The sequence below is a fragment of the Mustela putorius genome, unplaced genomic scaffold, assembly GCF_011764305.1.
Source record: "Mustela putorius furo isolate JIRA1106 unplaced genomic scaffold, ASM1176430v1.1 tig00003834_pilon_pilon_pilon, whole genome shotgun sequence".
In the NCBI taxonomy this organism is placed as follows: Eukaryota; Metazoa; Chordata; class Mammalia; order Carnivora; family Mustelidae; genus Mustela; species Mustela putorius.
The window spans coordinates 88,629,072-88,654,939 of NW_025421987.1; the positions used below are offsets into that span (position 1 = coordinate 88,629,072).

General features: G+C 44.8%; 1 protein-coding gene across 8 annotated transcripts in view; it reads left to right on the top strand.

Moving 5' to 3' along the window:
- Positions 1-25,868, top strand: part of LOC101676863 (LIM domain containing preferred translocation partner in lipoma) — a 655,863-nt gene that overhangs the window by 58,856 nt on the left and 571,139 nt on the right. For 7 of the 8 annotated variants that reach the window (XM_045088088.1, XM_045088086.1, XM_045088092.1 and 4 more), the window contains exon 2: positions 4,850-4,972. The exons of the other annotated variant lie outside the window; for it this stretch is intronic. The gene's annotated coding sequence lies outside the window, so the exon portion shown is untranslated. The remainder of the gene's footprint in view (positions 1-4,849; positions 4,973-25,868) is intronic. 8 annotated transcript variants of the gene reach the window in all.

A 25,868-nucleotide genomic window follows, 5' to 3' on the forward strand; every position in this document is an offset into this window, starting at 1 on the left:
CTTAAAGGGGTAACTCTGTCTTTTAACTTTCTCTCGAATCATTTCCCAAAATGTAGTACCCATGAGTCTCAAGATCCAAATGTTTTAGCCTGGCACACAAGGTCGTTCATGTCTTGGCTGCAACATTCTTTTCTAGCCTCATCTCCCACTGCAGCCCTCCATGGGCTCTGCCACTGGCCTCACCAGATTAGTCACTTTCCATAAGAACACCCTGGACTCCTTACAGCCCTTAGCACATCGTGTTCCCTGGGCCTCTTTTCCTCCTCCTCACTCATGGAAATCCTCTTGGGTGTTCAGGCTTGGTTCAGAGGTCAGCATCTGCAGAGCTCTTCCAGACCCTCAGAACGGCAGTGTATGTATGTGTGCTTTGCACACTTTTCATTCTGTCTTACATATTTCAGTGTGTCCCTGGTGAGCCTAGGAGCTCTTTGAGACCTCAAGGCCAAGTCTGACTCAGCACCTACACCTGCTAAGTCCATAAACTGTGCCTTATTAAGGACAGGAGGTGCTAGCAAATGTCTCTTTTGAGCACCTGTGAAGACAGGGCACATGACATCATGTCAACTAACAGCTGTGCCGGAGGGGATGTTGAGAAGCTCAAGCTAGGGTTACCGCGGTTCGTTTGATTGTGAGCCCAGCCATTGGAATTCTGTTGAATTGGCCTGATAGCAGTCCACTGCTCCCCTTTCTCAGGCCTGCTTCCCACATACCCAGCAGATGTCTGCCTAGTGCCAGGCCTTGGAGCTTTTTGTTTCACTTAAGAACATAGAGTAAGGTAAAAATCAGGGAAGATTCTGCTTGGAATGTGAACATTTTTTAGTTTGAAAGTTCAGGCTTTTGGGGCGCCTGGGTGGCTCAGTGAGTTAAGCCTCTGCGTTTGGCCCAGGTCATGATTTCAGGGTCCTGGGATCGAGCCCTGCATGGACTTTCTGCTTGGCAGGGAGCCCGCTTCTCTCTCCCCCACACCCCCCTACTCCTGCCTTTGCTTGCTTCTCTGCCTGCTTGTGATCTCTGTCAAATAAATAAATAAAATCTTAAAAAAATAAAAAAAAGTCCGGGCTTTGTGTGGTGTTTTTTTGTTTTTTGTTTTTTGTTTTTTTTTTTAAATCCCAGAGCTCCTTAAGATGTAAAAACAAGGGGAGAATTTTTTAGTCTATGTCTGCCTCTAGCAAAATAACCATCTATAGTAGAGTTGTAACTGCAAATAATAAAACCTGGGTCATCGAGCTTGATTTTGAAGACTTGGGTTCAAGTCTTGGCTTTACCATTTGTCAGCCTCAAAATCTTGGGCAGTTGCCTGACCTCTGTAACCCTGTTTCTTTAGTGGACAATTGGGAAATTGTTCTTACAGGGTTGTTGCAAGGTATAAATGAGGTTTTGGGCATTAAATTGGGATTTTTATTCCTGTTTAATTCATGAGTTGGATTTGAAGGCCATTTTTTTCACTAATTTTTTTTTTCTTTTTTTGGGTACCATCTACACATAATGTTACATTAGTTTCTGGTGTATAATGCAGTGATTCGATATCTTTATGTGTTACGCTAGGCTCACCAGAAGTGTAGCTGCCATCTGTCACCATATCCCTCTGTTACAATATCATTAACGATACTCCTTATGCTGTGCCTTTTATTCTGTGACCTACCCATTCCCTATACTTCTATACTTCTATTCCCCTTTGCCCATTGTTGCCCATCCCCCCACCCCCTGCCTTCTGACAACTATCAGTTTGTTCTCTGTATTTTAGGTCTTACTGAAGGCCATTTTAAAATAGAAGTTTCAAAATGTTTGCTTTTGAAGGAAAATGCTTGGATATGTAAGTTTGCACACACATGTTTTATGTTTTCAATGACAAGTGAATTTTCATACAGCACGCTTAGGGGACATATATAGCTTACGACACTCAGTTATAGTCCACATAAATTAAAGCCACAGAATCATAGCTTTGAGAAATTCTGGAAGCCTTGGAAGACAAGGGACTGATCATTAAGGACTGCTGCTTGTGGGCTCTGTGCTGTGCCTCCTGGAGTTGGAATCCCAGGGCATGATTACTTAGACCCCGATGGGTAGGTGGTAGTAGGACTGTTTTGCAGACAGGGAGAGTTGAGCTCAGGGAGGTTAAGTAACCTACACAAATCCTGTATCCAAACATTCACCTGCATCCTGTACTCATGGTGGCCTCTAGAATGCCTTTCCCTTCCAGACGTGACGGTGCCTGCCTTTGCTTTGTGGGTCCTTTATCCTCTCCCTGCAGGAGAGGTCCCTGGTTCTGGACCAGATAGAGCAGTAGAAATGGGCCGTGTGGATGTCCCATAACTCATTTAATTACCCCGGAAGAGTGTCTTTCCTGTTCCTGCCAAGAATTTGTTCATTTTAAGCTCCTTTGACTACTCATTCTTCAGCCTGTTCCTGTTCTCCTGTTCGCGGAGAGATTTGCCATTGCACATCTCTTGTTTTGAGGTCAGGAATGTATTTGACGAGGACTTCATGTTTCATTTTAAAAAATTATAGGTGGAAACAAACAGGGTTGCTGGAGGAGTGGTGGGTGGGGGGTAGCATAACTGGGGGATGGGCATGAAAGGGGGCACGTGACATGATGAGCACTGGGTGTTATACACAACCGATAAATTATTGAACACTACGTATGAAACTAATGATGGACTCTACGTTGGCTAATTGAATTTAACTTAAAAATGGAAAAAATTACAGGTGGGAAATAAAATTCATTGAGTAGTTTCCATCATCTCCTCCAAACATGATGAGAAGAAGCAGCACAGGGCCAGGATTAGGAGTCATGACTGTCATCCTGAGTCTGTCACTGACCAGGCAGGGGACTTTGAGCCCAGCCCTCCCATTTCTGTAAGGACCTCAGTATCTTTACCTGGAAAGAGCTGAGGGCATTCCGAGGTTACTCCCAAGATTTTAAAATTCTGCATGTTTTGTGGTGTCAGAACCATCACTTTCTGGGGAGCTGTGTAATCCTGCAGCTGTTTCTCTAATACTTTTCAATCTTTAGATTTAATGTATTCAACAATGTATAATTTTTTAAAGGGACGCTTTTATAGACACTTCTGAAATATCGGGAGGTGGGGGATAAATGGATGTTAAAAAATAGAAAACAACCAATTAAATAGTATATAGCATGTAATTCTCCTTGGAAACTTACCACGAAATTGAGGAGCACTTTAACAACTAGTAATTTAAATTGCATTTGAACTCTGCTAATGGTTTGTTTGCATGGGAACTTCAATCATTTCACAGGGGTTCTTTAGCAAAGCTCCTTGTTCGCGTTATGGAAAAGAAGAAAAAAATTATTAAGAGAGAAGCTGATGATGGAAGAGGAGACCACTGTCCTCTGTGCATGTGTGAGAGGTTGCCCAAGGGCCAAGGTGGAGAGCCTCACCTTCCAGTTTAGAGACCTAGCCAAGGCTGATGCCCTCTACTGCTGTTGGAGAAACCATTTTGATTTCGATCTCCCTCCACAAGGAGAAACTTCAGTTCCCTGCGACTTGCGGGGGAGTGATGTCTAGACTATACCGTCCATGGGTCTGTTGTTCGCCTCTGCCTACTTCATTCCTCAGCAAGTGTGAAACGATGCCTTTCTCATGTCAGTAGAAAGGCATTGAGAATTCTCATGTCCTTAAAGACCACTAGGTCTCATTGCTTTAAAAGTTCATCTTGATTATGTGCCATCTTCCTGACTTAATTTCTTTTTGCCATCAGGCTATCCTGACAGCCCTGGACCAGATGGCCTGGGACCATCTGCCACTAACTGTGGCTCCTGGAGTGGCCACCTCCCTCCTCTGGCCCCAGCTTCTCCTCCTGTCAGTTGGAATGGTTGAGGCGGGCCATTTTTAAGGTTCCTCCCATCTTTGAGTGGATCTGAGTGTTTGAGGATTGAATGAGATAATATACACAAGTCAATTTCATGGTTGGTTGGATAATGTTTAAAATGACAACAATGAAAATGGGAGTAGTGGTTTTTCTGGTATATGGGTTCTTCCTGCCTATACAAAGCACACATGTTGTAACAGCCACTGCCTCGGAATACTCGTCAGTTGGAATATGTACTGCATCATCCTTAGCACAATAGTAATAGGTCTTAATGAAATAAAACCTGTAAGGAGGACTGATCTGAAAGCATCAGGATCGTCCAGCTCTCTGCTGCTCACGGGCTGTCCTTTTTGTAGTCAAAGAAACTAAACTTTGGGGGAGAGGGGGTCACTCGATCCCATAGTCGGAAATTTGTCTCCAAACTCATATATATATATTGCTCTATGTTTATTTGTTGTTCAGATTTTGCTATTAATTTTTTCTTGGTTAAAGTGTGAAAATCTCACTATTGGTTTCTTTCCTCTCAGTGAGGATGACGAAGTCTTTTTCTCAGGAGAACTGGGGGGCCTGCAATCTTCTTTCAGTGATTCTGTGACAAATTGGTGCAACAGAAGTGCCAGGAGCTGACTGGGGGCTTAGCAGGTGTAGATGGAAGCCTCCAAATTTGTAGGCTTCAAGCCTGGCATCATTCCTGGTTTGGCCTAGTCAAGTGAGTTCTTAAAGCTGGAAAGTTCTAAAGCTGGCAAGATCCTAGAGATTTGTTGTGATTTTTTTTTTTTTAAAGATTCATTTATTTATTTTTAGAGAGGGGGGTGGGGAGGGGCAGAGGGAGAGCCAGCGAGAAACCTGAAGCCAACTCCATGATGAGCACAGAGCCCACTTGGGGGGCTTGATCTGAGGGCTCTGAGATCATGACCTGAGCCCTGAAATCAAGAGTTGGCGGCTCCACTGACTGAGCCACCCAGGCACCCAAGATCCAAAAGATTTGTAAGCAGCCCTTGTCTCCCATTTTCCACAGGTGGAGACCTTGAGGCACAGAAATACAGCTGAAGACAAGCCAGTCACCTGGTTCTCATTTGAGGCCTTTTCTCATTGTTCTCCTGGGCGTCATCCTCAGAGGGAAGCAATTTTTCTTCAGTTGGTGAGTTCTATGAAGAAGAGAAGACTCTTTTCTTTTATAATTATAATTATATTATACTTTATGATTTTATAAATAATGCGTATGTTTAATGAGTTTAAAAATCCACAGTATCCATGGAATGTGGGGGCACTAGTAGCTGGGTGGAATGAGGATTAGGAAAGAACCACAGTCTCCTTTCTTTTTATCTTGAGTTGATTTCACTGGTCATGGACAAAATAGAACAGTGCTAATAAAATGTGTGGCAGAGCAGAGGCAGGCCTCAGCTCTTGGAAGGAGGCATGAAGAGAAATTGGAAGAAAATTGGGAGTAGTGATGAGTTTGGATTGCCAGTAATTGTATTGCTTCCTTCTTTCTCCTTTGGCAGGGAGGGACGCGTTCTTGAAATTGAAAGACCAAAATGAAAATGTCAGTGAACAGTGGTATGGGTGTTTGCAAGGAAAGAAAAGTTGTATTATTGAATGATTCTTGTTTACCCTCCGTTCGAGGTGCTGTTTCTTCTGCAATCTCATTTTGTTTTCACAAAAATCCTTCGAGGTAGCCGGGGAGGCTAGATTTGCTCAGGCAGAGAGTGTGAGCCGTTGTCTTAAAGGGCCTGCTAGAGTTCCGCTGGGATTCCGTTCCACACTCAGAAAGGGGAATGGCGAACAGGTAAGGGAAGCTTTCCCTTGTGTTTTGAAATACTTCTGCGTTCAGCTGGTAGACTGAACATCATGTTCTAGAAAATAGGCGCAGTGAAAAGGATAGTGGTGTGGGCCCCCCTTGGCTGGGCAGAGATCTGAGGAAAACAACGGGACAATTCTGGGAAGAGCTTCCATTTAGACTTTGAGATTGGAGTTCCCCCTCTTGAGGGCCAGTCCCTGTGTACCCCAAGCGCTGGCTGTATACTGAGTACATAATATGCCTTGCCTGAGTTTAGGGCATAGTTTTCCAGAACAGAGCAGGTACTGTAGTGAGTGATAAAACCTAACTTCATTTAAAAGTGTGACAGTTTACAGTTACATTTTGTCACCTTCTCTTCATCAATGTATCTTAAAAGAACAACTGATCTTCTGTGTGCCAATCGATCTGCATCAGATAAAAGGCTGGCAACCACTGCTTCGGCTCTTAAATACCTTAGCTTGTTCAAATCTCACACAAGGTCTTGGATGTTTTGCCCTCAGCACACACTTTAGGAATCAAATGTGCATCTTTGTTACCTGCTCTACTTCCTGAGTTTTTTCAGTGTTTAAAGTGAAATTATGATTAATATGAAGACTTGAACCTGGATTAAAAACAAAAATGCAGTGTATGATGACAGAATGGGATAGAACACCTAAGCAGGGGGAAGCTGGAAGACACTTAGAAATTTTCATTGTCCGAAGCTAATTGTGAGCCAGCAGTGGTTTATGTCTCCAAAAATGCTAACGCAGGGGGTGCCTGGGTGGCTCAGTGGGTTAAGCCTCTGCCTTCGGCTCAGGGCATGATCTCAGGGTCCTGGGATTGAGCCCCGCATTGGGCTCTCTGCTCAGTGGGGAGCCTGCTTCCCTTCCTCTCTCTCTGCCTACCTCTCTGCCTACTTGTGATCTCTCTCTTTCTGTCAAATAAATAAATAAAATCTTAAAACAACAACAACAACAACAAAAAACCAGAACACTAAAATGCCAATGCAGCCTTGGACTTCATGAAATAGAGTGTCCTCTAGAACTCGGTGGATGGGGGATCCTGCTAGAAGCTGGCAAGTCCAGAGGTGAGGTGGGCGTCAGCCCTAGTTTGAACAGGACTCGGCTCTGTCTCTTTGTTTTTGCTCCTTGCTCTGCCTTCTCTGTGTTGACTTCAACCTTGGAAGTTTCACCCTGTGGTCATGAGACAGCTGCCTACTCCATCCAGGCTCTAGGCCTCCTCTTCCCACCGCGGGGGAAGAGCCTTGTTTGCTATGTCCTCATGGCCTTGGGTTGCTGTGCATTCCTCACACAGTCACTGAGGCCGAGAGGACGGGACTGTGCTAACTCGCCTGTGCATTGGTCTCTCCTCTGAAAGACAGCCCCCCCAAATCTCATGGTAGCTACATGGCATAGAAGAGTGGTCCCTCAAAGAATTTCTAGGTTTTGCTAGGAGGTGGTGAGAGGCCTAGCGTTGTTTGGGTGACCGTGAACTTTTTCCCTACCTTCCTAACAGAGCTCCCCTAGAGTGTCAGATTTTAGTCCTTTCTTCGTCCTCGTAGAGGAACATTAGCCAGCTGGACTGTCTATACGAGAATGCTGTAAAGACTGGAAACGACGTTTCACCAGGAAGTGTTATGGGAATGAGACTCCACTGGGGAGGGCAGGAGGCAGAGTATACATTGAGGATGACCTTTAAGAATGTAAAACCTGGGGGTACAAGGGTGGTTCGGGGGTTAAGCCTTTGCCTTCAGCTTAGGTCATGGTCTCAGGGTCCTGGGCTTGAGTCCCGCATCGGGCTCTCTGCTCAGCAGGGAGCCTGCTTCCCTCTCTGTTTCTGCCTGCCTCTCTGCCTACTTGTGATCTCTTTTTCTCTCTCTCTGTCAAATAAATAAATAAAACCTTTAAAAAGAAAAGAATACAAAACCTGATCAGAAGAGGGGTAGCATCTCTCATTTGTAGGTGTATCTTGAGTCTAGTGGGATCTTTAGCACATAATATGTACACAGTGCATTTCCATGGATAAAAGGAATGAATCTAAATGTAGTAAGTGAACCTTCCAAGGGCATTCCACCAGACACTGGCCATTCTCTTTGGAGAGTTTTAGGAAATCTAGCACAGATGAGGCTACCTTCATGTCTCTCTGAGATGGAAACAAATCTGTGAGTGCCTAACAAGGCTGTGAGTTTGTGGGATGGGGTATCAGAGGTCTTCCATTATTAAATGTGCACCCCCAGAAAAACAGTGCACCCCTGCCTTTGTTTCCCTGATCTGGGAGTTAGGAGTGATAATCATTGCACTGCCCGCCTCTCATGTTTGCAGATGGATCAGGAGAGGCCAACCTGTCTTGCAGACTGTGAAGTGCGGTCCATACATGATAGATTATTACATGATAGATAGGTTGTTGTCTTCTTTGGTTTAATGAGTCATCTTGAATATAAAGAAGAATAAGACAGTGTAATGTGTAGTCTCCAGGACCATGCCAGCTACATGGTATAAGCTCAGTGTATGTTTTTCCTCCCAGTCCTGCAGCCCCATCATCTTTAGGACTGGATGGGTGCTAATTTGTCCTTAGTCTTTGAAAAAGAGCTAGATCTGGAACCTTGTGTAATGGTCGTGGTTGATGTTGAAATGAAATTGTGTGCTGTTAGTACTTTTCATATTTGATTTTGCTCTTGGTAGCAGGAGGTGGAAGGAGCTAGAATTGGGAGACCGAAGAAGTCTCCATTCTTGAGAAATCCCTTAGAAGTTACAGTCTAGCTATTCCGCTCTTGCTCTGTTTGATTAGATAATCACACCTTCTGCTCTAGGCGTCACCGGCTCAGTGGGAGTCAGGAAGGAAATTATTTTCCTCTGTTGATACTACTGTATAATTGTTGACGGTAGCCAAGGGCTTTCATTTTTAATATTTCCTCTTTGGTCCTTAGAAGGATCAGGTATTAGTCTGTGCCGGAAGCAAAGCTACGGTCACTTCCGCCAGAGGTGAATGTCTTGGCTCCCTACAATCACTTGGTCAGGTGGTTTCTGGGCATGTGTGACCATCTGCTGAGCCAGCTTTCATTGCTTATTATGTTACTGCTTCAAAAATACAAAAAGACTTGCTGGGTCTGAGCAGGAGCCCATCCAGCCACCTAGGGCTCTGTGACGGTTCTGTAACCCAGGGATGTCTTATAGGAAATGTTTGCTATCCATGAAAGTCAAAGGTAGAGCTCTCTCACTCTCTCTCTCTCTCTGTTTTGTTTCCTTCCTCCTAAGTCCATATTCTTCTATTTCTTCTATTTCAGCACAGTGGAGATGCCTCTGTTCTGTGTTGCGTAGGGCACTAGGAGGTCAGAGGAATCCTCAGGTTCTCCTCCTTGGATTCCTGTGTGTTAGGAAGGGTCTGATGCCTAATGCATGGGGAGCCCCGTGAGTCCTTGGTATGGCTAGGTGGGTAAGGAGTCTCTGACCTTACCCACCTAGGTGTGGTTCCGTCTCCAGTTTTTTTGCCGTCAACATCCTGCAGCCAAAAGTGTCATGTTGACCTTGAGCTATACTGATTTTATTTCCAGGGTCCTCTCTGTGTGGTCAGAACATGCCTGGGTATGTGTCACCAAATGGGGAAGCATCTCTGCCTGGGGAGGGGGGGCAAGGGTTCTCCCTAAGTGTTTCTGATAGCTAACATCTTATGGTCTACTTCCTAGGCCTGAAAAATGGTGAAGTTGGTAGGGACCAGGCCTCTCCTCTGTGGCTGCTATCTTTATTATCCATTGCTGCATAACAAGCCCTAAACTTATTGCTTAAAACAAGGAATGTTTATAATCTCACACTGTCTGTGATTTGGGACATGGGAGCAGCTTAGATGGGAGGTTCAGGGCCTCTCCCGAGGTTGTAGTCTAGGTGTCTGCTGGCCTGCAGTCTCATCTGAAGGCTCAGCTGGGGAAGACCCCCTCACCCCCACCCCCCAGGCTCTGGCAGGATTTATGTCCTCTCAGGATTTTGGACTGAGGGCCTCAGATCCTCGTGGATTGTTGGCTGAAGGTGGCCCTCAGTTTTTTGCCATGAGGGCCCCGCCATAGGGCAGCTCACAAGATGGCAGCTGCCTTCCCTCCATGCAAGTGAGTAAGAGAGAATCCCCCAGATACAAGGCACAGACTTTCTGTAACATCCTGGTTGTGGCACACCTTCTCTCTCTGCCTCACTGTATTGCTCAAAGCAAGGCATGAAATCTAGCCCACACTCAAGGGGAGGGATTGTACAAGGGTATGAATACCAGGAGACGGAGTTATAGACAGCCATCTTAAGGGCCGTCTACACAGATGCCCTAGGTTACATGGCATATATGAAGGTGGGAGAAGGAGTTACACGGAGCCACTGAAGAAACTCAGCACACTGCTGTGGACCAACCTAACTTGAAGGCGTTTGGGACAGAACGCGGTTTAAAATCTAGATATAAGCATTGATCTATAACTGCACAGAATGCAAACTTGGCATGGCTTCTCAGAGGAGGAACACATACTTTGGAAGAGCGCTGTACTCCCATGCCTCTACATTTTTACCCTCCTGAGCAGTTAGAGCTGCTTGGATAGAAGTGCTCCTTTGTTCTTGCTGGAGCTTTTGCTCTACCCATGAGACACCCAAACCTAGAGAGGGGACAGACTCCTTCTGGGGTCACAGAGCCATCAGCAGCCTTTGGGGGGTTCCCCAGAGACTCCTTTGGCTCTGGCTCCACTCCATCTTTCCACACTGCCTCTGCTTCCATCCATACCAGTTTTCAGCATGTTTTCTCTGCTCTTTACAGCCTCTTTCCTGTCCCAGAAAGCGATTAGGGGAAAACAGGTTGAAATTTGGAGTCTTGAGCCTTCATGTTGTCCCTTTAGTTAAGTTTCAGGGTCTGCATCTCCTGTTGGGTAGAACTGTGTCCTGAAAAGTTGCATAAATCAGTGTTACTTGGCTCGGTGTGTCTCTGCAGTAGGAATAACATTTGTATTAAGAATAGTAAGCCGATATACAGCATCGCTGTGGGACTGACAGGATCAGACATAAAACCTCAGCCAGTACCTTCTGTCTGGCAGAAAGTTCTTTTCTAGAGAATCTATCCTCCTGCTGCACCCCTCCTCAGCCCCAAGCAAACTGTCTTTTATAAAACCAAGCCCAGCAGTCCATTTCATAGAAGATGGCAGGTTCCCTTAGAGTTTTCCTTAACATTCCTAAAAAATTCATGGAAATGGAAAGCTGAAAATTATGGTCAAGCTCATTAGTAGCCCTGTAGCCAAAAGAAGGAAAGCCTGCTTGGGTTAGTAAGACTGTCACTAGCCAGAATGTTAATATTACTCCCCTGCTCCATGGCCCTTTTTGACTCTCTCTCTCTCTATATATATATATATTTTATATCATTAGTGCTTTCAAAGTGTTGCTTGTCTCTTATTTAATTTCTTACTGAAAGTCTGTAACAGGAAATAGTTTCTGTTGGGTGAAGGCAACAAGATAGAGCAAAATTTGGAAAAGGGAGACTTTCATGTATCTGCCTGATCTTACTGAAGTCCCTTACGCATTTTTTTAAGTGGTTTCCATGTCTGAAAAACGGGTGCAAAGAGCAGCTGCTCTTTGGGCTCTTTCGTGTTCACAGAGCAGAATAGTGAGTTCGGAGGGCCTGTGGAGTCTGGTACTTAGCACATAGTAGGTGCCCATGAAACATTAGCCTGTGCCCTCCTTAACTGTCTGTAAGTGCTGGGAATCACCCTCAGTTCTGGGCTCTGTCAGGCCATTTTCCCAATGCCTCCCCTTTGCACTGTCCACTTGGCTTGGACCAGACCCTCAGCATTTACATGTGTCATTCTGGAATAGGTAAAAAGCCTTTATGTTTATAATTTTGCTCAAGACATAAATACAGACATCATAATATGCTCATATTTTCTGGCATTTGGAAATATAGTAGCTCTAAGAACAAAATACTCATACCCTGTACTTCATGAGCAAAGCCTTGGGGGTACCAGTGCTGGAAAAGTAAGTGTTGCTCTCATCATGACAAGGTTTTCTGGTCCAGAGGATGAGCTCCACTCAGCTGCCAACAGCAACCTCTTCCTCTGTACATGGAAGCTTCTCTGGGCCTGCCCACACTGACCCTCTTTGGTTTCCTCTTCGGGCTTCTATAGGATGACATCACCTCACCCCGCTTCAATGGCGACTGGCTTGAGTTATATCAGTTATTAAAAATGATCTAATATTTCCCTTTTAAATCTAGGGCCCTGGCTCGTCCTATGATTAAGCTAGTGATTTATTTATAATATGGTACGAGACGGCTGCAGCCACTCTATGATGTAATCTAAGAATGACATGAAAACAAAATAGGCTTTTACATAATGAAAGTGTTCCTGTAATGCATTTTATAGCAAGGCTTTTTTTTCCCATTGAGAATGGAGAGAGATTCTTTCCTTTCCTCCCACTCCTTCCTTATCTTCTTTTCCCATTTATGAGTCTTAAGGCCTTTAAGTCAATTAAAAAAAAAACCACATACCAGCTTTGGGAGCATCACACAGACTCTGGTTTGCTTTTCTGATCTTGTCTTGTCATCTTCTTCTTTACTCCTCAGGGCCACCATGGCGTCCGTCATGGGTATTGCTCTGCCCAGCTGCCTGTCGCCCTCATCAGAGCCCAGCAGCCCTCATCCTTCCATTGTTTGTGCTGAACCTACTCTTGTTAATGCCTCTATGATCTTGAATTTTCTTCTGCTAAAGTCCGAGACACTCCACTGGTTCCTACAGATAGTAGGCCTCTTCAGTTCTGGCTCAGATGTACTTCTTCCTCCAGCCTTCTCTGAAACTTCTGTCCCCTACTTGGAAACCCTTTCTCGGTCTTTCTTACAGAACTCCATGCAGTGGCAGGCTCCCTATCCCCATGTCAAGGCGTATTCACAGTGTATCAGAGTTGGAAGAGGAGAAGTGACTTAGGGGAGTGGGGAAAGGGGCCTCTGTAGTTCTGGTTCTGCCCTTGACACAGTCATGGGGCGGTCATGGCCCGTCTCTTATGGGGCGGTCATGGCCCGTCTCTTGAGTGTTCGTGTTCCTCCTCTGAAGAATGAGTGGTTACAGTTCATCTCATGTGGCGATGTGGTTGTGGCTCCTTGAGATGATGTGTTGAGGATTCTGAAGCTCCGTCTTGACGGAGTAGAAAAGAGTCCATGATCATGTGGCAATATTTGCCAGGGCTGTGGTTGGGGAAGGGACGGTGGAGGCGTACAAAGAGGTCTCTTGGCTGTTTTTTGACTAGATGATTTAGAGATCTCTTTCTCTTTTGCCTTCTGGGATGCTTTGATTTGGTGACTTGAAGTGTCTTAGCTAAGGTCACACAGCTGGCAGTGGCTAGAATCCAGTCTCAGGTTTAGAGATGGTTAAAATATATGCTCTAATCTCACATTGTATTCATGCAGGCTGGCTGAGGGGGTTGAGAAGCTGAGATAAATAAGACTAGAGGGGCCATGGTTTATTGGAGGCACAAGATTCCCCCCCCCCCACCCCCCCAAATCTGTATATCCTTGAGGTAGGGTAGGGCCAGGAGATGCCTTTCACCTCTTTGTCTTCTCTGCTTTGAAAGTGTTGTCATGGCCATACAATTCTTATGTATGTCAGTTATGGCACATTAAGGTCAAAGTCAGAAAGTTAGATGACTTTGCCAGGATCAGGGCTCACAGAGTTAACCCATGGAAGCTTTTGGATCCTCAGTTCCCCTCTCCCTGATCCCAGACAAAATGCTTAGCTCTCAACAGAGTGCTACATTGCTCAGACTCTAGGTCAGTTCCAAACAAAAATAGGTCCTGGAACGGTAAGAGCGATGGAGGAGGTAAAGGAAGAGGGATGATTGGGATGGCCGATGACTCTGGAAATAGAGCCTTTTGAGGGATGAAAGAAGGAACTGGACATAGTTAGTGTGGAGAAGAGAGAAAAGGGGATGGAGGAAGAGGGAGTAGAGTGGGACTTTGCCATGGAAGGGGACACAGACTCACTCTTTGTGACTTCAGAAGGAGTTCTGGAGGCAGGGAGTGGGAGCAACAGAAAGACATATGAAGAAGGACTTAGTATTATGGGTAGACCAGCACTGGGATGTGCCATTTTGGGGTGTTTTGACTTCACTAATCTAGGTATTTAGGTGGAGGCTGAGACTGGTGGGTCCTTTGTAGAGGGAGTAAGATGCCTATTAAGGTCCTCCCTGTCCCCAGAATCTGGAATTTTCTGAAGGCACGTTTTATGTGCATTTAAATAATTCCATTTTGAAATGAAGGCTTTATGGAGGAAAGTGATTCTTCCCTTCTCCATGGTCTTGGCACACATAAATGCTGACGTATCTCGGGCAATCTTTTGTCTCACTTAGCATTATTGATGAAGGAAAGCAGGCTAACTGAGAATGTATTAGTACTTTTTTATACGGAGTGTATTTTTTGAGGATGATATCTGTGCTTTTCAAGGTATTTCCAGAGAATTCTGTTCTGTTGGCCTTCCTCAACCCTCCCTATCCTACCGTCAATGGTTTGCTTTTTCTATACGGTCAGAGTGCTTTGTTTATACATCCAGTGGAATATTCATGTCATTTAGCTCTGCTGTGTAAGTGGACTTCCAGTTTTCCTTCTTTACCAGATTATAGAAGCTTCTTAAGGGCATGGATCCTGTCTTATTCCTTAAGAGGACCTATGGTGCCTAGGGCAGTGGTTTGCAAATAATAATGGTGGCTCATGAACTTAACAAGTGTTGAGCATCTGCTGTGTCCTACACATTACTCCAGGTCCTATGAACATCTAACCAGCCTTCTATTTGATGGAGACAGGCCATATACATGTTAATGCATAAATATATAATATTTTAGTTGTAATCTATATTCAGAAGAAAAACAAGACAGGTTAAGGCCACAGGGGTTGGGGAGGACACAGATTTAAGTTTATTAGTCTGAGTTCTTCCTGATAAGGGTCCCCATGAGTGGGGACCTGAATGGAGTGAAGCAGTAAGTCGGGGCCCAGAAGAGGAAGAATGTTTCAGGTTGAGGAAAAGCAGTTTCAAAGGCCCTGAGGCCAAAGCCTGCTTGGTATCCTCCAGAAAAATGAGGAGGCTGGTGGCTGGAGTAGAGTGCCCGAGTGGAAGCATATAGGAGAGGAGCTCCCCCATCGCTCCTAGAAACCATTGCAACAACAAATGCTTGTTAATAAATACCAATTGAAGATTCTCAGGGGGAAAAAAAAATGTTTGTGATGTAGAGAATCCATGGAAGTCTAACAAAAGGACTTCTCAGCTTTTCTGCTTTTCAGCTTTAAGATTCAGAGGCAGGAGGTGGGAGCTGGGACCTCAGCGGCGCATAGTTCAGAACCAGTCCAGATGTGCAGGGTCCTGGTTTTCCTGGCAGAGGACTCTCCTTTTTGACTCTACTGCCGTGGCAGGCGCACCTGCAGGGAGGCTGGGGCAGATGGGCAATTGCATGCCTAATCACCCATTCAGGCACCCACTTATTTGTTTTCCGCATGCAAATACGGGTTTTTTGCAGATGAATTTAATATATTTGTTGCTTCCTCATTTTATTTAAAACAAAACAAACGACCAACCATGTCAGTTGAGGGCAACAAATAGAAACATGAGTATTATGGTCTTGCTGTGCGTGCTGAACACACGGCTGAAAGGAATCCTAGGCAAATCAGTATTTTCTGGACTCAATTAGATTAATATTTTATATACAGTCATTATTACTATTGTTATTAAACAAAAAAAGCATTTTAAAGAGGGAAGCGGTATGATTTTTTTTCCGAAATCATTTTCTCAATATTTTAGGCTCCATATTTTTACCGTGTGGTTTCCACTTTCACTTTTTTTTAGTTTCTGAACTTCTGGACCATTGTTTTAAAAAAAGGGCATCGTGGAATCTCCACAAGCTGTGGGCAGGTGGTTCCTGCGACTTCTTTAGCCTGGAAATAAACAAATAAACAAGCACAAAGTAGAAGTATTTGCCCCTGTCGATGTGCTATTATTATTTGTTGTGCAAGATCATGCAAAAAGTCACTTGCATTCACCTGAGAGCTCGTAGGTCAACAGCAATACCAGATGGAGGGCTTTGATGGGTGTTTGCTTTGATTTCCAGTGACACTGGAGAGCTCTAGAGTAGGATGCCCCAATTCTTAGATACTTTGGCAAACTCAGGGAAACTGAGGCCTGGAGAGGTAAAATGACTTATTCCAGGTCTCAGTGAGTGAGAGGTAGAGATTGGACTTGAACAGCTGGAACTCTGGAAGATGGCTTCCTCTGGGGCCTGGGGTGATGGAGACACTGCTGGAACCCAGAAGATGTCATCTCAAGGTGAGGTCTGTATGTAAACCGTGTCTTCATGTCTTGCAATCTGAGTTAAAGATCCTTTTGGTGTCAGGTCTTAAGCAGAGAAGCAGCGGTGGGGAATGTGGGTGGGAACTGCTTACAGCTTGCCTGACAAAGCTGTGGACTGTTTAAGAGTGAGTATGTATATACCCGTGTGTGTGTGTGTGTGTGTGTGTCTGTGTGTGTGCGTGAGCCTGGGGTGCAGATGGGGGTACTCGGAGGGAGAGGGCAGACCGCTTGGCAGTGGGAACTTCACATTTAGGCACAGAATTTCTGAGCAAGAAGGAAGGCTAAAGCGTACTGAATTTGACTGTTTTATTTTGTAGGAAAGGAAGCTGATGTTGGGACGTCTGGGGGGCTCAGTGGGTTAAGCCGCTGCCTTCGGCTGAGGTCATGATCTCAGGGTCCTGGGATCGAGCCACACATTGGGCTCCCTGCTCAACAGGGAGCTCACTTCTCGCTCTCTCTCTGCCTGCCTCTCTGCCTACTTGTGATCTCTCTCTCTGTGTCAAATAAATAAATAAAATTTAAAAAAAAAAAAAAGAAAGAAAAGGAAGCTGATGTCCAGGGTGGTTAAGAGCCTTCCCCCAAATCATTCAACTTTAATTGAGTGTGTAGAATAACAAAGCAGCAGCATCCTTTGATAGAAACTTTTATTTGGAGAAGTACGAGTCATCACTGTCAGAGGTTACTTACTCTCAGCCAGTGGGCTGCTTTTATGGGATGGAGCACCTGCATGCTTTGGGGTTCTTTCTTTTTTTGTGGAGGGAGTGTTCTTTCTTGAGGTACGGTTTTGGCACGAGGAGAATGTCAGGGCTGCAAGGGCCCAGATTCAGGCCTTCTGTGTTCTTGCAGACCTCACAGACACCTAATCAGACGTCAGAGGGATGCTTAGTTCACTGACATCCCCAACGAATAACTTACAGATGACCCTCTGAAAAAGTTAAGGTTGGAAATCAGGACCAGTTAAGTAACATTTTGTGGATCTTTTATGTGTTCTTAAATGTAGGACCTTTTCACTTCTATTTATTTATTTATTTATGAAAAGATTTATTTATTTGAGAGAGAGAGAGAAAGAGCTTGCATGAGCACGAGTGGGAGGAGCAGAAGGAGGGCGAGAGAGAATCTCAAGCAGACCCCACGCTGAGCGTAGGGTGGGACACGGGGCTTGATCTCATGACCCCGAGATCATAAACTGAGCCCAAATCTCCAATTGGAGGCTTAAAGGATGCACCACTCAGTTGCCCCATCCCTTTTATTTTTAAATGTGAAACATGCTGATCCTGGATTTATGGTGTATGATTTATGATGTATGGCCTTAGAGCAGGAAAGGAAGCTTGTCAGGAACCTACGGAGAGAGGGTTCACGTTGTGTGTAGTGGCTGTAAGAATGATCCATGGCCCTGGGCACAGCCTTGACATGGGAGGCCTCTAGGAGCAGAGGGTGGTGAGGGAGGAAGGGACTGTTGATGTAGCATGAATTGAACCTGTTCTGCCTGCTGTGTGTGCAGGGGCAGCTCTCCGCAGCTGTGTGCTGGGTGGTACGTGCCATCTGTGGGCCCCTCCACGGCGTGCTAGACAGTCCCAGACACCGCGGCAGCCCCTGTGCCCGTGTCAGACACCGCATGTTAGGGTTTGGGTCTCTCCATTTACTCACCGTGTCTCTCTCTTCTCCCCTACCAACACCTCCATGCCTCCCCCTTGCCAGAAAAAAAAAAAAAGTCCTCAAAATTGTTTGAAAGTTTATTTATGTTGATTTCTTTGTGTTTTGTGACTAATTTGGTTCTTGTTCCTCTCTGAAACTAATTCTCTTTATGTGAGACCACGGTGTCATATAGTTGAATTCTCTTCGGCTTGGAGTTCTTTTTTTCTGTTACTTTAAAAAAAAAAAATAAAAAAAGAAGAAGTTTTATCCCTTTTTCCTCGGACCTCCAGCTTTCTTGTCTACATGGACAACGATTTCTGAAGACTCTTCAGGGAGTTATTGACTGAGTTAGAACTGCTACTGTAGAAGCAATTCTGATGACAGAATCCCACATTTAACTTGCTTTTCCAGAAATAATTTATTTTTACTTTAGCTTCAAAGAGTAGCAGTAGGGAAGAGGGCAGTCTGAAAATAAGAAAAACATGCCAAATGAGTTGCTGATTTCCAGCGAGGCACATGGAAAAAAGGTTTTATTTCAGTGACCTCTCTGCTCATTGGAAAACTCGAGGCTGGTGGATTTCATGATCCCAAGACTCTGGGTGCTCGAGTTACAGTGAGTGATGAGGGCAAATTGCAGGGTAGAAGATGCTCTTATGGAGCTCATGGGTGTATGGGGACATGCTGTACTTTGGCGTTAAGACACATCACTTCTTCCAGTTGGGTAAGGTTGAAGGACTAGCTCCACCGAATCCCTAAGTACGAGGAACATGTACAGAGTGCAGGGCCGGTAGAGAGTCACCCTTAACATGGGTGACGTTTGACCGTGGCCACTGGCCAAAGTTGGTGATTCCTACTGGATTTGTCCAGCTCCTAGACACAGGCCTGTTTCTCATCCCCTTCCTCCCCCAACCCTGAGTTGGTGGCTCTTTATTCTATTCTTCTTGCGTTCGGATCTGTGTGGTGTTAGGAAGAATAACACACTTAATAGGAGGACGGACTTGCCGAACTCTGACCCCGGCTCTGCCACAACCACCTGTGGAATTCACAAACGTTTTCATTTACTCAACAAATATTTGAATGAGCACTTTTTACACCTCAGCTGCCAGAGATACAAAAATGTGCAAGACATGGTTCTTACCTTCACTGCTTTCAGTCGGGGGGTTGAGAGTAAGTACACAAATAGAACAGGCAGTGACTTCTCCTTTCGGGTCTCCCTTTTACATATCGAAGAGCCAGAACGGGTTTAGATGATGGCCCCAAGGTCCCTTTTGAGGCTACCGTGCCATCACCTGTGCACGAGTCGTCAAATAGCCGAAAATCACTCGTTTAATGGAGAATTGGCAAACATGTCCCCTCTCTCCCCAGTTTATAGGGGGAGATGTTGAAGTTGAATGAGGCATTATTGACAGAGTGCTTTAATAAGCAAGTTGCAGAAAGACATGATATAGGTTTGAGGCATTATTATTAACGGAAAAATGAAAACAAGGGCTGATGTTTTTAGAGAGAGAACAGATGGTTCTTTTGTTTAGAATTTGAGTATAAAGGAGAGAAGAAAAGGAGATACTTGCCATATTGTTTAGGCCCTGAATGTGAGTGACTTTAAAATGCCAAAACAATCAGGTTAGGAAAGTCCCGTGGATTCAAAATAGCTCCTACACTGATCAAACTATAATTAATTTAACAAAAAAATGACAGTACGAAAAATCCTAATAAGAAATGCCACACTGACAATTGACACCACCGAACAAAAACTCCCGTTTTTGCGTCAGCTCTAGAAACTTGATTTTTTCTGTGCTCAGGAGTTCTACCACACAGAGGAACAAATTAGTGGGAACTGTGTTTTTTTCTCAAGCCCTCCCCCCGCCCCCCAGCCCACCGAGTTATTTCAGTTTTCCATGACTCATAAAGGAAATCTTCAGGATTCACAAGAAATTGGCAGTGCTCTCCCACCTTTGCTGTTAGATGCTGATGGAATGGTGGGCGGTGGGGCAGTTGAATGAGAGAGCAAGCCTCAAAGGCCTTAGGGGACGTGGCAGAGGGTAGGGGCTTGAGAAGGACCTTTGAGAAGTTTGAGAGAAGACTTTGAAATGATTTCTTTCTCTTTATTTCTCAATTTCTTAGGATCTGTCTGTGCAATATACAGTTAATTAATGTCTCCTTTTGGCAGCATGCTTGCCCTCCGATGGCCTGTTGCTTGGGAGGTGACAGATAATGTGGACTTTGAGAATGAGCTTATGGGCCACCAAGCTGGGGGCATTTAGTAAGACGTGCTGGACCTTTCTTCCAGATGCTCTCTGACCCGTGGTGCGAGCGGGCCTCAGTTTCCCCACTACGGAAGAAGGAGGTTCCTAGAATGTTTATTCTGACACTAATCTGAATTCATGTCCACATGCTCTCATACAGAGCTGTAGGAAGGCAGCGGATGGCTTTTCATTTGGGAACGTTTAAAAACAAACATGCCCCCTCATGGGCAAACAAAAAGGATGGAAAGTCCACTTTGCCAAGGTGGGAACCCTTTGTCCACGATATGAGCCACCTGCTGTGGTGACTCCTCAGTCCACGGCCTCGGACGGCAAGGTGGCATGGCTGGGTGTGACCAGATCCAGAGGACCAGGGTGGTCTTGGGGAAGAAGCATCGTCCCGTCCTGTGGAGTTCTGGGTGTCAGTCCTACTTCTGCTCCTAGCCCTGTGGGACCCCCTTGAAGTTTCTGCAGGTCTGATTGGCTGGTTGGCCCGATGAGATGATATTATCCCTGGCCCTCAAGCTCGGGCTTTGCTCAGAAGAGTCCCAGGGGCCCTTTCACGGTGCATCGCTTGTGTTTCTATCGGATGCCTATTTCCTCCGACCTTGTATCTGAGTCAGAATCGTACTTGCTAGTTGTCTTAGTTGTGCTCCATTCCGACCTTTCTGATAACCCACCCGACTCCTCCAAATCACTTCCTCTCACCGCTGCAGGTGCGCACACCTCTCTTTAGACCTGACATCACCACATGGTGCTTATTCGGTGTTACGTGCTTGTCTTCCGCTCTGGTCTGGGAAATCAGCCGTGTCCTGCACGTTTCGGAAGCCTCTGCATGTCCCCCGGCACCTGGCTTATAGTAAATGTTCAATAAACGTCAGTTAAATGAATGGGGGTGGGTGATGATCCCGGGTTTCCTCACCGGCTTGTCCATCTCCTGAGGACACGGACTGTGTCTGATGAGTTTCTTTCCATCCGCAGGATGCCCAGCCCAGGGCTTCGAGCTCAGTGTGTGGTTAACTGCTGTTCGTCGAATTGCATGACGAGAGGTGGAGATGGGCCCACAGCAGAGAGAGCACAAAGAGAAACACACATCGTGTAGCTTGGTCACGGGCTGGCAGAGGTCCTGGAGCATTTGTGGGTCTCTGATGGAGCACCATTGGGGGTGGGGTGGGGTAGATGATGGCCCTTCCTCATTCCCTGTCACACCTGGTCCCCTGGGCTGGCTGTGCTAGTGACCAGCGGTCTCATCCTTGGTCTGGTGTCAGTTTTTCTTCTTCTTTGCATTTATCCTTCAAGGCTTCAATCAGGGTAGATTGTTTGTATAATCCTGCCTCATGTGATTTTCAACAGTTTGTGGGCAGGGCTGGTGTTTTCTCATAATTGTGTTCCCCACGGGTCCTGGCACAGAGCCGTCCACGGAGAGGATGCTCAGTAAATGTTTGCAGACTTGAATTTCATCCCACTGACTTTGCTCTCCTACCGCCTTTCACCTCCTCCTAGGAGCCAGCTTATATAATAATGCCACCCATACAATGAAGGCTGCAGGGTTAACTTAATAATCCAATAACAAACCTTGTTTCCTTCTCCGCATTTTTTTTGTAGATCAAAGTAACTTTACTTTTGGGTGTGCCCTGCTTAAAAAAAAAAAAAAAGGCAAATATGTCGTGTTACCCTTACTGTGGCCCTTTGCTTATGAAATCTTAGTATGTTAGGAAAAGAAGAAGATTTCTTTTTCCTTATTTATTTATTTATTTGAGAGAGACTGAGAGAGAGAGAGAGAGGAGGGGCAGAGGGGGAGAGAGAATATCAAGCAGACTCCTTGCCGAGCATGGAGTCTGACATGTGGATCGATCCCATGACCTGAGATCGTGACCAAACTGAAATCTAGTTGGTTGCTTAACTGACTGAGCCCCCCAGGTGCTCCAAGATTTCCGTTTCGTGGCTGTAGCTGTTGAACTGTATAGTCAGTTTTCCTTTTATTTTGTTGACAGTTACCATAAAATAGTATGACGTGATGTGAAGATTTTCAGATGGAGAAATGAGTTGGAATATCCTTGGGTATTATATCTGCTTCTTAATTGTTTTGTTATCTTGAGTAAGAGTCTTTATTCCTCATTATTTCTTTATCTCTAAAAGGAGATTACTGAAAAAGGCAATTTCCACAACTTTTGTTTTTTTTTTCCCCCTGTTGGCATTAAATCCATGGTCCTTGAGAGCTTTGGAACAGATATTTCTAGGCATCTGTTTATTTTTCTGCCCTTTAAGTGGAAAGGATGACCCCCACAGCCCTGTCACCATCAGCTTCAGTAATGTTCAGAAGCCCCTGGGAAGCAGACACCCTACAATTTGGTGCACTCACTTGGGGTTAACATCCTCTGCCCCTTCTCATATCCCAGGCTCAGGTTTTGATATTTAATTATAGGGGCTTCTTTCTCTCTTGCTCTAAATGTCTTGTTCAAAGTCACTAATCCATTCAGTGAGTTAACGATTGATTGGTATCGCATGCTTCTTTCATTTTACCATCTCGGATGAGAGCTTATGGGGCTTCAGCCTGCTTTGCTAGAGATTAGTGAACCGAGGCCTAGAGAGACGCCTCTGGTTGTCACGGTCACCCACACGAACCAGAACAAGCCCTGTATTCAGCCGTGAAGGCCCGGCAGGAAGGTCTCTGACCTTCAGAAATCAGAGAGGCATGTCAGCGTGGAGTACGGAGTTTTGAGGGGGTGCCTCACCAGACCTGCCTGTGAAATGGGGTAGTGATCTCTTTGCTGCCTGAAGTCAGAGGCCTGTCCAGATGATCTCTGGAGAACTTCTCCTACCCTGGGAGCTTTGGTTCTCTGAACACAACCCACACCCGAGATACTAGTAAGCCAAGTAGTTTGATGGGGAAAAAAGGGTTAAGGCTGACTTTTAGAGTACCTTTGTTAGGAGGACAATACCTTTGAAAACTTAAGGAAGTGTTTCATATATTATGTAAGGAAGTTGATAAAAAACTGATATTTACATATGCAAAATACTTCAAAATGTATTTGCTGTAGACTAGTGAAATTGATTTGTCATTTGTGCCATTTTATCTTGGTGGACACTGAACCCTGGATGAGAAATAAAATGATGCTGTCCGTCCCCGTCAGACCTCTACGGTAAAGCCATAGACCCTTGAAGCTTTTCCGAGAGCTTAGGAGCTGCAGAAGAGTTTAGAATCTTCTAGGTCAGTGGTTTGCAAGCAGGGCCACCGACCAACATCTCCAGAGGAATTAAACACACACACACACACACACACACACAAGCATGCACTCATGCATGCACGCATGTACAAAACAACAAAAACAAGCTACCTCCCTCAGCTTCTTACCTGATGTCACAGTGTCTGTGGGTCGGGCTGTGAGCTTTAGTCTTACTTTAAGTAAGTTCCTGGGAGAACCACTGATCTGGTCTTGATCTTTGACCTGTGTCTTTTCTGGCCTCTTGATTACCATCTTACTCCGGGGGTGGCCTTGCCACTGCTGGGCCATCCATCTCTGGCCACCACAGGGACAACTGTTGGAGGACAGAGGCACTGGAGACTACTAAAACAGCTTGTATGCCCTGCGAGGCCCTGAAATAAATGTTGTGTAAAGGAAGAGAAGGAGTTAACATTTTTTACTTGGGGGTGTGCCTTCTTTTTATGCTTCTAAGAACATTTAAAAATGATGGCAAGGAATATATTTCATTGCTTTAATTGTCCAAGGTCTTTTTAAAGTATGTGCAATAAAATACTATTTAAGCTAACTGACCTTTATATTTTAATGCTTTTTGGAAGGGAATAATACCTAGTATTCAGCCGCAGTGTGGAATAATACCTAGTATACACACACACACACATATTTAGTCAGCAGAGACTGTTTTGGAATCAGAGGGCAGAGAGTTTTGCTGCCTTCCCAGATATTTTACCTCTTTCTCTTTAAACGTCAAGTTCCATTTGGTTGATGGTTCTTGACCTCATAATGTCTAACCTTCCTATCTTTTTATTTTTCTTCTCTAAACTTATCCAGGAAGGAAACTTCAAGGCCCGAGTCACTAATTTTTCCTGCTGCTGGGAAGTTCAGGTGCATAGCACAAGGCAGCACATGTGACCTGATCCATATTTTGACAAAAAGAGGGCGCCCTGCCCCTCCTCGCTCATCCATTTGGTGATACTTAACCTCAAAGGCCACTGCTGATAGATTTTAAAAAATTGATTCTAGCTATTAGCTTGTTAGATACGGTTCATCCTCTTAACTCTAAATTTGCTCTTTCTAGAAGGGAAATAGTACTCGGATTGCAGAGGCGAACTGAAATTTCAGAGGCTTGCCTTGACCTACAAATCTTGTAATTGTAGCCCTGGTTGCATATCCACGGTGGCCTTAGATATATTAGGTGTTGTTCATCCCCGGAGGTTTCAGAAAAGGAAATTACAGAATTCTTTCCTGTGTTAAGAAATTAAAATATACAGATTACTTTGTGTCACTGCGAAATACATGTGCGTGCAACTATTATATGGAATTGAGTACTTTGGGATTAATTAATTTATTATTTTCAAATCCTGCCCAAAAATTGAGCTAATTTTTCATGACTGTCTTTTTTTCCTTCTCTTTCTCAGTGGTCATTTTTTCTTTAAGTTTTTATTGTACATGGTTCCAAACTTGAAAAAGTTGCAAGAACAGGAAGAGTCCGACTCATACCCCTTTGCTTTCATTGGATTCGTCTGCTGTTAATATTTCGTATTATTTACATTCTCCCGCTTCCTTCTCTCTCTTTGTTATATACTATATATTATATGTTATATGTCGTGTATTACATATATAATGTAATAGTCTGTAGTAGTCGATAGAAATCTGCATGTGTCACGATACATTACAGTCATTTGCGCCTGAGTACAGTGTGTTTCCTAATAACAAGGGTTGTCTCTTCCTATTTGCACTCCGGTTACCCTGTTCAGTACACCGACTCTGATTGGGTATTTTGATGTCTCTATCTCTGTGTTGTCACTTTGTCCAGTTGACAACATGTCCCCCTCCGGTACAGAGTCCAGCCTGGGATCAAGCGGTGCATTTAGTTGTCAGGACTCTACTGTCTCCATCACTCTGGAACATTGCCACAGCCTTTCTTTATCTTGGATGGCTTTGACAGTTTGGAGGCATATGGTGCTCCTTTTCCATCCTCTCATACTCCTCGTTTGCGTTGGGCAGTTGTTTCTTTGTGCTTGGATTCAGTTGTGTATTCCCTGCTAGAATACGGCATGGATAAATCCTCCTCGGGGATTAATTACATTGGGAAGCTCATGGTGATGATGGTCACCTGGTCAAGGTATTGTTCACTTTCTCCACTTTAGAGTCACTGCTTTTCCCTTGGAATTATGAAGCAACCCACGAGTGCTCTATTCCCTTAATTCCTTGCCTAAACCAGTCTTTTCTGGATGGCTGCAGAATGACGCTCTCCTGTCTTCTTCACCATCATCGTGAGCATTCTAGTGCCGTGCTGCAGAAGGGAACGGCCTGGCTTTCCTCATTCGCTCTAAGTGACAGCCTCTCCCATCTCTCTCTCAGTTTCTAACATAGGGATGGACTTCCCGACTTCTGTCTCAATCTTGTATAATTAGCGCCATGTAATTATTTTGATGCTTAGATTGCCCCAGATTTGTCCCGTGAGAGCCCCTTTAATCTGGTTCCTGTATCTCTGTGTCATGTTCCCATCTTTGTTGTTGTTAACACTTACTTACCTACTCAGGTAAAAAGAGGTTCTGGTTTCGTCTTTGTTGTCCCTGCCTGAGCTCTGAAATCAACCATTTTTTAATACGTCCTGATTCTTTTTAGTGGAGAATGGGATTAGGGACCAAGATTTGAGTGCTAGGTGTACTCATGGCTACGGTGATGCCTTTGGTGATCTACATCACCTATATACACAAATACCTATAGCTATAGGGATGAAAAATATATATGAATACACAATAATAATAATAACAACAATAATAGTAATATTTTAAAACTCATACCACTATACAAAACAAGCTTTCTCAAAACGATTCAGGATT